This window comes from Lutra lutra, chromosome 1 (genome assembly GCF_902655055.1).
Source record: "Lutra lutra chromosome 1, mLutLut1.2, whole genome shotgun sequence".
NCBI classification, from domain to species: domain Eukaryota; kingdom Metazoa; phylum Chordata; class Mammalia; order Carnivora; family Mustelidae; genus Lutra; species Lutra lutra.
The window spans coordinates 52,355,358-52,369,104 of NC_062278.1; the positions used below are offsets into that span (position 1 = coordinate 52,355,358).

General features: G+C 35.1%; 1 long non-coding RNA gene across 2 annotated transcripts; it reads left to right on the forward strand.

Moving 5' to 3' along the window:
* The first annotated feature begins 3,606 nt into the window (after window positions 1–3,606).
* Window positions 3,607–13,141, forward strand: LOC125109614 (uncharacterized). 2 transcript variants are annotated; one of them, XR_007130315.1, is made up of 3 exons: window positions 3,607–3,959; window positions 4,312–4,471; window positions 12,686–13,141. It is a non-coding gene; the product is annotated as an uncharacterized LOC125109614 (long non-coding RNA). The 2 variants fall into 2 exon arrangements; XR_007130327.1 differs by having other exon boundaries at window positions 3,607–3,717.
* The last annotated feature ends 606 nt before the right edge of the window (window positions 13,142–13,747 follow it).

Genomic DNA, 13,747 nt, shown 5'->3' on the forward strand with positions numbered 1-13,747 from the left:
TGCAATCCTGAAAGCACAAATCAGGTATCACATTACAAGCAGTAGGATGTTTGTCAAAAAGACAAAATAATAATAATAATAATAATAATAATAATAATAATAATATCAGTGAGGACATGGAGAAACTGGAACCCTTCCACATTGCTAATGGGAGTAGAAAATGGTGGAACCTCTGTGGAAAATAGTATGATAGTTCCTCAAAAAATAAGACACAGAATTATCATATGATCCAATTCTACTTTTATACCTAAAATAATTGAAAGCAAGAATTTTTTTTTACAGACTTCATTTATTTATTTGACAGAGAGAGATCACAAGTAGGCAGAGAGGCAGGCTCAGGGGGGCGGGAAGCAGGCTCCCCACTGAGCAAAGAGCCCGACACGGGGCTCAATCCCAGGATCCCGAGATCATGACCCAAGCCAAAGGCAGAGGCCCAACCCACTGAGCCACCGAGGTGCCTCAAGAATTTTAACAAATATTTGCATATCCATGTTCATGGGGCAATATTGACAATAGTCAAAATGTGGAAACAATCCAAATGTCCATCAAGAGATAAGCACGAAACAAAACATAGTGTATGTGCATGTGTGTATTCACACACACATATATACATATGCAACTCTATATATACATATATATATATGTATATACACATACACATATATACATATATATGCATATATATGGATATATATACACACACACACATACACATACATACAATGTAATATTATTCAAGCTTAAAAAAGAAAACCTTATACATGGCTCAACATGAATGAATATTGAAGACATTATACTAAGTGAAATAAGCCAGACACACACACACACACACATATAGATATATAGTATGGTTCCACTTGTATGAGTTGTTCAAATTTGTAAAAACAGGAAATAGAAAGTCACCCGGAGCTACAGGGATTGGAAAATGGGGAGTTAATATCTGATGAGTATAGAGTTTCAGTTTGGGAAGATTAAAACAAGTTTTGGAGATGGATGGTGGGAATGGCTAAACCATAACATCAATATACTTAATGCCACTAAACTATATACCTAAAAATGGTTAAAATGGGTTTTAAAATCATATATGCTTTACAACAATAAAAAAGGGAAATATGCAAGTCTGGTTCATACTGAATTATTTTTTTTAAGGCTTTAAAAAGGCAATTTCCCAAGAGACTTAATCAAATGTGTTTGATTCACACATACAAAATATACATGCAATTAAGTAGAGGTCCAAAGAAACTGTCAGCATAAAAATGAAGATCTCATCAAATAAATGTTGTCTAATTCCAAGGAAACTTGACCATGACCTGGAGTGGGAAATGGATCACCTATTGCTATAGTATTCATAATATGCAAATAGCTGTTTAAATGGGATATGCTCAAATTATGCATACTTTTCTAAATTGCTAGCACATGCAGGAAGTGATAACGAGGATAAGGTTTACTTATTAGATTCTTTATTTAGAGGCTATCAGTCTCACAATATCTGTTAAATAAGAATACTCAATTTGAACTTATTTCCAAGTGAAAATATTGCCCAATCACTAATACTTTACCACATAACTCAGTTCCAATATTAATACACTTAGCTTTTCCTCTTTAGACTGAAATGAGCTGCTGTTACCTTTTTTCCCCCAAAAAGGTACTGCATTAGTCTTTTATTGCTTCACGAGTAAGAATCCAAGAAATGAAGCAAACTGCAATCATTTTTTCATACAGAGAATTGATATTTCATGTGACCCCAATTTGCCTCATCTCTGGATTTTACTTTCAAATTCAACTTGCCTGGTACTCTTGGTTTCATGCCTGATACAAGTTTGATTATTGTCATCAAGAAAGCAAATCTCTCCATTACAAAAACATCTAAGTAAGAAGGAGCCACAAGATGAAGTGATGCAATAAAAGAAAAGCTTAAATCCTCCAAAAGAAACGTTTGTGTAAAATGGTAATTTGGAGAAGAGGAACCAAGGAGGAAGTAGTATTGCATGGAGCACTTGATGCGGTGTATAAACAATAAATTTTGGAACACTGAAAAAGAAATTTAATTTAATTTAATTAAAAAAAAATGAGAAGAAAAAGGAATGTAGACCCAAAGGCTGAGCCAGAATGAAAGGATATGGAGTCAAGTATAGCTGGCTTCTTGTATTTCTGATAAAGGATTAGGTTTAGGAGAGAAAGATTATACAGACTCTTCATGGAAATTATTAGATAAGGAACGTTGGAATTAAGGGTTGTTTCATAGGTGGGTTCTCACAAAAGATTTTCCTTTATCAGTTATGCTTATTCCACTATTGGTCTTTTATCTTTTCACTTTATTTCCACCTTTTATTCTTCTTTCCTTTCTTTATTCATTATTCCTTTTTATCTTCTATTCCTTTATTCTTTTAAAAACCTCCCTTTTAAATTACTTGTTTTCATTCATCATTAAGCATTAATTTCCCTTTGCCCTAATTTTGCATTAATTCTACCCTCTACCTCCCACCAACCCACTGATTATATTGTTTGTCTTTCCCTTGTCCATCACACCATCCAGACCCTGGTGTTCTATAGTAGCTCTTCATAAGTATGGACATTTTAATAACACTTGGATTTGAACTTATACTAAATGCCTATATCATCTGCTATCAGAAGTATTTTTTTTCAGCCTCACATGAGGAATAAATAGTTCATAAATTGATGGTTCTTTTTTCTTTATGTGCAATTTCACAATCGTGGTTTCCATTTAAAGGAATCCATTCCATATTATTTTTCTATTGTTATAACATGTAACAAATTACCAGAAAGCTAACAATTTAAAATACCATATATTTATTATTTTACAGCTCCTTAGTTCAGAAGTCTAGCATTGATCAGGCTAAAATCTAGATATCAGCATGTTCATTCCTTCTGCAGGCTCCAGGATAGAATCCATTTCTTGTCCATTCACGTAGCTGATAGAATTCTAGTCCTTGCAGTTGTAGAACTGAGATCCCTATTTCCTTGCTGTTTTTCATAACTTTTAGAGGTTACCACATTCCTCTGCACATGGTTCCTTCCCTTCCTTCATATTGAGAGCCAGCAATGGTAGTTTGAACCCCTCTCACAATCCAAAACGTATTTTCACTGTTGCATCTCTCTGACCTAATCTTCTACCTCCTCCTTCCATTTTTATGGACTCAAGCAATTAGACTGGGCAAAATTACCTAATCCATGATAGCTTGACAGTTTTCCTTCGAATATCTCTGGTTTCCCTGCTCTACTTATTTTCATTATAATTTTTATTCAATAAAGTATATCATACTCAAAGACTTGCAAGAACTATCAGGCTCTGAGGAGTCATGACTGTGTCATTCGGGATCCAAAAGGAAGAAACCGGATTTTAAAGAAAAACCATGGAAGGAAGCCAATATGTGAGGCATCAAGGTTTAGCAACAATGGGAATGCATTATAACCCCAGGCCTAAAGAAGAAGGGAAGAATAATAATGTTACTGGAGCCTTAGAAGAACTGGAGACATGGACGAGGAGCTACTTAATCTGAGCTGTTATTGTAGTCAAACACAACTACTTTTAGAATTAGAATTTAGAATGTGCCATAGCACATTCTGCTTGGTGGGTGTGGGGAGGAAAAGTAGCTCCACATCTCTCTTCAGCACTCTGATATTGTCAGCCTATTCCTCTAGCCAGAGCCTATCAGAAACTAGAAATAAGAAAGTATGAAAATGGAGTCTACAAGGGTTAGAAGCTCTTTTACCTCAGGCATGGTACAGTAAAAGGATGGAGACTAGATATGTGTGAAAGTGGTGGGCTGAAGGAAACAAACACAGTTTGTTAGCCTAGTAAAACAGGATGGGATTTTTTTTCCTATAAATGACCTTATAGTACATACTTGGGCTTAGTGGACCAGAGTCTCTGTAGCAACTACTCAACCATGACTATATAAAGAAAAACCAGCTCTAGATAATACATAAGTGAATAGGTATGTCTAAATTCCAAAACAATTTTATTTATATAAACAAAAGGCTGGACAGATTTGGTCCATGAGCCATAGTTTGCTAGACCCTCATTTAGGGCATAGGCATTACAGTCAGGTGGAAACTTAAATCTTTGTCCCACAAATTCATAGCTCAGACTGCCTGTTAACATCAAATATCTAATCTCTCCTACTGTCAGGTTAAGATGACATTTTCTAAACTTCTTCATACTGAGGAATAGCTTTGTGGCTAAGTCCTAGCCAGTGGGGTACATAGAAGCAAGATCTACAACTGTTTCATGGTTTTCTTAAAGGAAGAGGATATACCCTCTGCTTTCCCTTTCCTCTTCCCTACTAGTTTGATTTTGGACTTGGTGGATGTGATGATGACTCATCTTTGACCATGCAGAGAAAAACAATGTCCTAGAGAATAGTGGGATAATAAAGTATAACTAGCCTGTGTTGCTAGCACCTTGGAGCTACCCTGAGAGTCCCATGGTTAGTTATTCTGATTTTAGGTAAGTTACGTAAATGTGTCTCCTATTTAAGGTATAATTCTTTCTAGGCTTTGATTCAGCAGTTACTTTTATCCTTTGAGTGTCTCTAAGACTTACTTTATTCTCCTATAAAATAGGAGTATTACTGCCATCTAGAGTTGTTGTGGAGCCTTAATAGCCTTGTCAAGTCAACAGGAACGTATCAGAAATTCAGTGAAATATTCAAGGAAAATGATATCAAGAGCCCATTATTATACTAGGCATTGTGAGAAATATAAATTAAATATCAGAGACAATATAATCTAATTTGGAATATGATTCCATTATTACTCATTCTTGTGCCCTCAGAAGAGCTCCTTTTAAGTTACCTGGAAATCAAATAGGATAGCATAAGATTAGAAGTCAAAATTATATTGTATGTTTTACCAAATATCCTTGATATTCTTCATGATAGGATTCTAGGAAGTATGTTATAAGAAGATTATCACACTCCAACAAAGAAGCAATTGAGTAATCACTGCCAACCACTGAGAGTAAAATGAGTTACAAATGTGATCAGCACAGTATTTTTCTTAACATATAGTCCAAGGAATAAAATAACTATAAATCAAAGTCTTCACAGGCATTTGAAATCTAATCTAGACTCACAACCTCACAAGTGAGAAAAGAGATCCAGAGGGTTTCATGAGCTTATGGTCTTCCCAATTGGGTATTATCTCCCATTCAGAATAAGAGAGAAATTCCCCAAAGCAAAAATGATCCTGCAAAGGAAGATCAAGGTGGAGGAATAACAGATGCACTAAGCATGCAGGTGTTCCCTTCCCAGTTCTGCAAAGAATCTTGAAGCTACCTGCTCCTTTATATTTCCAAATCACATTCAAATGCATCTTCCCTATATTTATGGATCTATATTGGTATTAGTATTAGAACAGTTTAAATGGACTTTAGAATAGACTATTTAAACAATTTAATAAATTATTTAATTGTTCCTCATAGCATATAAAAGTATACTAAATTTCATGTGTACTGTGAACCATCTCGGATTCATCTTATTGTACCCCCTTTCTCTACCACAACCTCTACCCCAATCTGGTTATGCAAATATATGCAGTTCTCTGCAGTATTTCCTTGTTTTTCATGTCTCCAAGACTTTGTTAACACATATACCTTTTGCTAAAATGTTTTGGCCTCACATTACTCCCCTGGTTTATTTCTATCTGCTCTTCAGGACTTAGTTCGGTATCTTCTTCTGGTCCTCTTAGGTAAAGTGTCCCTTATTTATTCTGTCATGGTATGATAACTTCTACTTGTCCCCACTACTGTCTTTCTTCTGGGTGTTCTCAGATAAAAGCAGTTGTTCAACCAATGTTCAAAGCCACAGGTATAATTAAAGATTAGAATCTAGGTTTTTTCACTCTCAGTCTACTTTTCATTCTCTTACATTATCTTATTTGAGTCCTATAAAATAAATACAAAAAAACTTCTCAAAATTATATGCATAAAAATACAATTCTATGTAATAATATTTCATGTCTAAACATTTTAATGCTAGCTATAATCAATAATAACTTCACTTGTCTTAGACTTTAGCAGAAATTGGAGTAACTGCCCCATAGGTTTGTGAGGGAAATTTGCAATATACAAACTTTTAAAAAGTAACTAATGGGGGCACCTGAGTGGCTCAGTGGGTTAAGCCTTTGTCTTTGACTCAGGTCATGGTCTTGGGGTCCTGGGATCAAGCCCTGCATCAGGCTCTCTGCTCAGCAGGGAGCCTGCTTCCCGCTCTCTCTCTGCCTGCCTCTCTGCTTACTTGTGTTCTCTCTTTCTGTCAAATAAAGAAATAAAAAATCTTAAAAAAAAAAGTAACTAATGACTTAGAGTCATAGTAATAAGGTAAACATGTGAAATAAGCCAGTATGTTTCATAGAATATAAGGAGGGAGAGAAAAAACTTCAGCTGTGATGAGTGAGAAAGGCTTAATGGAGAAGGAATCATTGATTTAACTGAAAGCTATATATACTTTCAAAAGCTTACAAAGGGGTAGTCAATTTTCAAGATTTGGTGGTTACAAAAAAATGAGAAGAAAAAAAGATGGGAAGTGAGAAGTAACAAAACCTATTTTTGCAATATATTTGCTCTGAGAAATGTTTAAATTATCATGATAAATAATATCATACTATATTTTCATTCAGCTAATTAATAAGCATTTTTTGAAGATTTTTCTCCGGGGAATGGGTCAAGTTTTACATTGCAGCACGTTTGTCCAAGTAGCTTATGCAGAAATCAGAAGGCCCATGACAGCAGCATAATCCTGGCACGCTCTTTTATCTCCAAATATGTTTAATTTCTATAAATTCAAATAATCACTTTGACTCAGATTTTTCATTTGTAATAAAAGCTAAGTGGTTATACTTTTAATCTCAGCAATGGTGGGTTAAGACTTCATTCCACCCAAGACAAATTCTAGGAGACATTTATTCTGAACACTGACTTTAGGATACATCCAAGCTGGTGACACTGAATATCAAAGAAAATAGAACACAGGCAAAGCAATTAATTTGAAATCACTATGGTGATGAGGTACAGGATTCATTAAAATACATTTAACCCATATTTAGTAAGCACTTAATATATGTCAGCACTGTGCCTAATTTAGAGATGAAGAGGGCAAGTGACACAAGCCCCTGCTTCAATGAGCTTACAATTGGCTAGAGCATGATGTTAAAACAGTGAAAGGGCATGGGTTCAAGACTATACATTTGGTTGCATTCCATGCTTTAGCTAACCCACCAGAATTCTGCTACAAATAAGAGTACCATTGATCACAAAGTGACATCGAAGTTACAATGTAGTTTGTTAAGTTTACAGAGATCATTTTTAAGTTTTTTTTTTTTTAATTTCTTTTCAGTGTACCAGAATTCATTGTTTATGCACCACACCCAGTGCTCCATGCAATACGTGCCCATCATAACACCCACCACCAGGCTTACCCAACTTCCCACCCCTTGCCCCTTCAAAACCCTCAGATTGTTTTTCAGAGTCCACAGTCTCTCATGGTTCATCTCCCCTTCCAATTTCCCCCAACTCCCTTCTCCTCTCCATCTCCCCATATCCTCCATGTTATTTCTTATGCTCTACAAATAAGTGAAACCATATGATAATTGACTCTCTCTGCTTGACTTATTTCACTCAGAATAATCTCTTACAGTCCCATCCATGTTGATTCACAAGTTGGGTATTCATCCTTTCTGATGGAGGCATAATACTTCAAAGTGTATATGGACCACATCTTCCTTATCCATTTATCCATTGAAGGGCATCTTGTTTCTTTCCACAGTTTGGCGACCGTGGCCATTGCTGCTATAAACATTGGGGTACAGATGGCCCTTCTTTTCACTACATCTGTATCTTTGGGGTAAATACCCAGTAGTGCAATTGCAGGGTCATAGGGAAGCTCTATTTTTAATTTCTTAAGGAATCTCCACACTGTTCTCCAAATTGGCTGTACCAACTTGCATTCCCACCAACAGTGTAAGAGGGTTCCCCTTTCTCCACATCTTCTCCAACACATGTTGTTTACTGTCTTGTTAATTTGGGCTATTCTAACTGGTGTAAGGTGGTATCTCAATGTGGTTTTGATTTGAATCTCCCTGATGGCTAGTGATGATGAACATTTTTTCATGTGTCTGGTAGCCATTTGTATGTCTTCATTGGAGAAGTGTTTGTTCATGTCTTCTGCCCATCTTTTTATATGACTGTCTGTTTTGTGTGTATTGAGTTTGAGAAGTTCTTTATAGACCCTGGATATCAGCCTTTTGTCTGTACTGTCATTTGCAAATATCTTCTCCCATTCCGTGGGTTGCCTCTTTGTTGACTGTTTCTTTTGCTGTGCAGAAGCTTTTGATCTTGATGAAGTCCCAAAAATGCTTGTTCACTTTTGTTTCCTTTGCCTTTGGAAACATATCTTGAAAGAAGTTGCTGTGGCCGATATCGAAGAGGTTACTGCTTATGTTCTCCTACAGAGGTCATTTTAAATACAATGGCAGAGGAAACGGATTCACATCTGAATAAGTCTGACTCCTTATTAAGTTTGGCACATGATAATTCAAAAATCAATCATATTTTTTTTTAATTTAATTTAATTTTTTTTATGTGACACAGAGAGAGAGATCACAAGTAGGCAGAGAGGCAGGCAGAGAGAGAGGGGAAAGCAGGCTCCTGGCTGAGCAGAGAGCCCGATGTGGGGCTCGATCCCAGGACCCTGAGATCATGACCTGAGCCGAAGGCAGTGGCTTAACCCACTGAGCCACCCAGGCGCCCCAAAATCAATCATATTTTTTCTAGGCCTGGTTAAAAAAATCAATTCTGCCACTGAGGCAGTCTAGTATGCTAAAATGAATATTGGGTTAGGTGACAGGGATGTGGCTGTCTTGTTGGTTGTGGAGCTACTTTGACTCATTCAGTGATTTGGAGCAGTATTATTTAGTCTGAATTTCAGTTTTTTTTCACCTGAAAAATAATAAGGGTTTGGTATAAGAACTCTGACCTTTCTTCTATTCAAAAATTTCATAAATCTTGAGATTTTCCATATTATTCTACATCTCAATGTCCTCTTCTCTTTAGGAATTCTTAAAGTATTTGTAACCCTGCTAATCTAACAGTGGTATTTTTTATGTAGTCCTTTCATACTTATAGAGACTAGTATATATTCAATTTGAGAATTTAGCTGTGGAATTCTGAGACTGGTCTTTTCACATCTCCCACTGAATAAGATTAAAAAACAGAGATTCTTTTAAAAGGGTAAAGAAAATATTTTTTTAATACATAAATGACTGTCTTGCCTCATCAATAATACAATAAGCAACTAGGGGTCAGGGACCCTGGCTTTTACTTCCTTTTATTCTCCATAGTGATAAGTACACTAATGAAAGTAATCAAATCTTAGTAAAGTATGAGCTATTTAATAATACAAAGAGCTACTAAAGATAACCCTAATAGAGGAGTAGAAGATGCTTGAACCCTTAATGAAATAAAATTACTTTTTAAATAAACACCTACTGCCTACCTCCAATATGCCAGAAGACTGTCATTATGATATCCTTTGTCTTTAATGCATTTTCAAAATTGATTTTCAAGGAATGGACCTAAGGAGCAAATCTAAGTCAGATCTTGCACTAGCTATTATTATTTTGTTTGTAGGAATCTGGTTGGTAGAATTTATCTGGAACAGATGCAATCTTGACTTTGAAATCTTTTCAATCTCATAAAACCAGAAAATGTGTTTGTTGATTCAGCTCAACAAAGTATGCTCATTGTTATGTTATGTTATCAACTTGTATGTCTGATCATATCTAGAGAGTAAAACCCTATTGTGAAATTATCTTTGGGGTGCAAGAAGCTGAGTGTTGAGGTGGAAGCTGCACCTAGAGCTTCTAGGAAAACCAGAGTAAGGTTATATGTCATCGTCTTCTTCCAACGTATGCCTAATTGTTATTATAAAATGTAGAACAAAAACAGTGCTTATTTCCACAAGAGATTCAAGCTCATTTTTTTAGCAAAATATGTGTCAATTTGGAGATTAAAAGAGAAATTCAACATACACTGGAAAAGCATTGTTCAACCTGTTAGATGCAGATCTGTTTAAATTCCAAGTGACCCTTTGCACCTGAACTTGCCAATCCACATGATGCCATGATTAAATTTTATAAAGAGTTCAATTTAAATACTACATTAATGCAACATTAAGGATGACATTTTTAATCATTAATAGTTCTAAGCCAAATAATTCAGAGTTACCTTTCACAGCCACTATCACCGAGGCAAATTTATACCTCACTTATTTTTATAATAAATTCAGCACGAAAATTGAACATATGCACACAAACCAAAACAGTTTTTCTCCTCAAGAAGCATGTAATTACCAGGGCTTTTCAAATACAGTACAAAGCAAAAGGACAATTTCACATTTATCAAGTTCATTTGATGAACACAGATGAATCCAGATAGCTGACATGTGGGAACCTGATTTCATTTCTTAAACTTACCAAATAATTAATAACATTTTCTGTATTTTACTATGCCAGAATTACTTAACTACTGTGACAGAGGTTAACTATCCCATGTTTTGGTTAATTTACATTTGACTGGATAAGGTAGTAAGACAGGTTTTTATGTGGAAATAGAAATGATTTGTATATGCCTATAATCTATTTTTGAAAGCATTAGCTACAGAATATTGAGACTACAGGGTGATTAGTTTCTCAGTTCTTACCAACTGATCATGAATTAATTTTTGAGTTGTTTGAAACAATCCAATTTCAGTAAATTTATGGAATGTTATTGTTTGTTTAGCCATGATCCATTTTCCTTATAGTTCTTCCTAAATAGTTTCTGATTTTTTTAATGTTTTCCTTCTCCAAGTAGTCTACATGCTTTAGACCTGTGCTATGAATGTAGTAGCCACTAGCTACATGTAGCTATTAAATTTAAATTGACTAAAATTGAATAAAAATAAAAGACATTAGGCACATTTCACATGCTTGATAGCCACATATGGTTAGTAGTTGTCACACTAAGCATCACAGATATATAGAACATTTCCATCATTGCAGAACAGTCTATTGACAGTGGTAAGCTTAGATTTTAATGCTAGCTCCAAGGGGGGGAAAAAACTAGCTTGAATTAAATCTCTTTCTCTCTCTCTCTCTCACACACACACACACACACACACACACACACATACACACACATACACACACTCCTTTCCACACCAATGTCAAGGTATACTTTAGAATTCTTGCTAGAAATCCTGGAAAGGTAAAACTGAGTCCTTGATAACATGAGCATTCTGAACCAATGAACCCTGAAGCCTGTCCAACCTCTGGACTTTCCAGATAGATATCTCAATCAATTCCCAATAATATTTAAGCCAAGTTTGGATTTTGTTTTGATTTTAATTACTTGCTACATTTAGATATTTCAGTGGTATAGTCAATAAGTATCTATATATTACACAATTTTATTATCATTGTGTTAAGCAGTGTTGAAAATTATAAACGTAAAACAGGCATGGATATACTTTCAAAGAATTTGCCCTTTATCTGTAGAAGAAAGATATATTACCTATTTAGATATTAAAATCTATAGAACAGGCTATGAGTACATTTAAAATTCATAAAGAAAGGTCACTGAGGGTTGGACTGTTCATGAATATCTAAAGATTGAGGTCTGGCTTAATTCAGCCTTGAAGGATGGCATAGGTTGGCCGAGAGCAGATGAGCTCATTCTAGTCCACTCTAAGTTGGCAGTTCTGGCTAAATGGCCTGTTATGGGTAATGCTAATAGAAAGCATTACTTCTATATTCATTACCAGTTCAAATTTCAAAAATATGAAATGTGTGCTATAATTATTCACCTTCATATTAAAGGTGAATGTGTCATTAAACATGAAAACAGAAAGAGAATCAAGGTTCAGAAGTGGAGAAAATGCAAATAATTTCTTTCTCCACCCCTCCCCCCATCACAAATCTATCCATGGTGACAAGCATATACAGTATTAATACTAATGATGTTATATGATATATGATGTTATATGATGTAATAGCAGCAGTATTAACACTAATGATAATACCACTACTATTAAAATATAATAAAAACATTTTTAAATAGTTCTCAGTGCTTAACAAGTCTTATTTATGAAAAATATTCATAGTAAAATATTGCAGATGAGGAGGCTGAGACTCAGAGTTTAGTAAATTGCTGGAGACCACACATTTAGGAAGTGATAGAGTCAAAGTTTCAACCCATATTTGTCTGACACCAAAGCAAATACATTGAACTATTATGCTATAAAATGCAGGTATTTCATTTTTTGTTATAAAAGTTAATATGTCCACAATATGAAAAGTAACTTCATTAGTCAAAATATTAAGAGATTTGGATATTTAGAGCTTTTTCCTACAAAACATATGCTCGAGTAAAGAAAATTTTACTCAGAAATACAGTTTCAAATGTTTATATTTTGAGTCTCTAAAAGCTTACACAGTACTTTTACCTAGATCTCTGTATTGGATGGACTTTAAGGCAGCCCCAGTGATCCCAGTCTCCTGTGTTGGCTTGCCTAGAAACTTACTTCTAAGTGATATGTTATAGCAAAGTTGATGGAATGTTACTTTTGGGATTAAGCTACAAGAGTTGTAAATTCTGTCTTGCTCTCCCCTACTGGCTTCAATGAAGTGAGCTGCCACATGGAGAGGCTATCTGTCAAGAAAGAGGGTTGTTTCCAGTCAAAAGTGGCAAGGAAATGAGGCCCTAGGCCAACAACCTTCAAGAAATTTGAAGCCTAGCAACAACCACAACCTACAACCACAGTTTGGATGAGGATCCTTCCCCACTTGTATCTTCAGATGAGATCTCAGCCCTAAATGACGCTTTGATTGTAAAAGACCCTGAAGCAGAGGACCCATCTTAATCATGTCTGTATTTCTGACCCAAGGAAACTGTGAGATAATATAGGTGTGTGTTGCTTTAACTCACTAAGTGTGTATTAACTTATTATATAATAATAGATAACTAATATCATTACCAATTTATTAGCAAAACCTGGGACGTAGGTCAAGAAATAGTTTTATTTTTATTTAGCAAGGAGAAAACCAAGTTTCTGATAAGTTATGTTAATGAACCCAGGGTTATTTTTAATATTCTTTCCTACTCCTGTCACTAAGGCAATGCCTTGCACTAGATTTAAATGTTTAGAAAAGTGGAAGTGTATGTTTTACCTTGCCTATGGTGGAAAACATCTTTATCTGTATGACCTAAAAAATAAATGCAAATGGTTTGATTTGAATATCTGATCTTGGTTTTAAATTGCTTCATCATAGTCACTTATTTCAATGTCCAATCTCAGTGATCAGACATTCACATAAACACAGCTGCAAGGCTTAAAAATGGATTTTACAGATAGTCTTGATCCTTTCATTGCATTCTTCTACCTCAACACCTCAGGCAGCTAGCTATCCTCATTAGAATGGATTTAAGATCATTGTTTAAAAAAATCTAGATCATGCACCAACATGAAGTGGGTAATATGAATATATAAAGACCAAGTGATGGCAGTTTAGATGCCATATTTGTGTTGCCTATAAATAGGAATGAAAGAGTGATTATTTCATATATATTTTCTTTTAGGAAACAGGACCTAGCTAAGTGATAGAGGGGAAATACATCTTTGTTAGTGGAGCAAACCTGGATAATTCACACTGAACAACATAACCTTGCAACCTAGTTTATCTGGTTTAT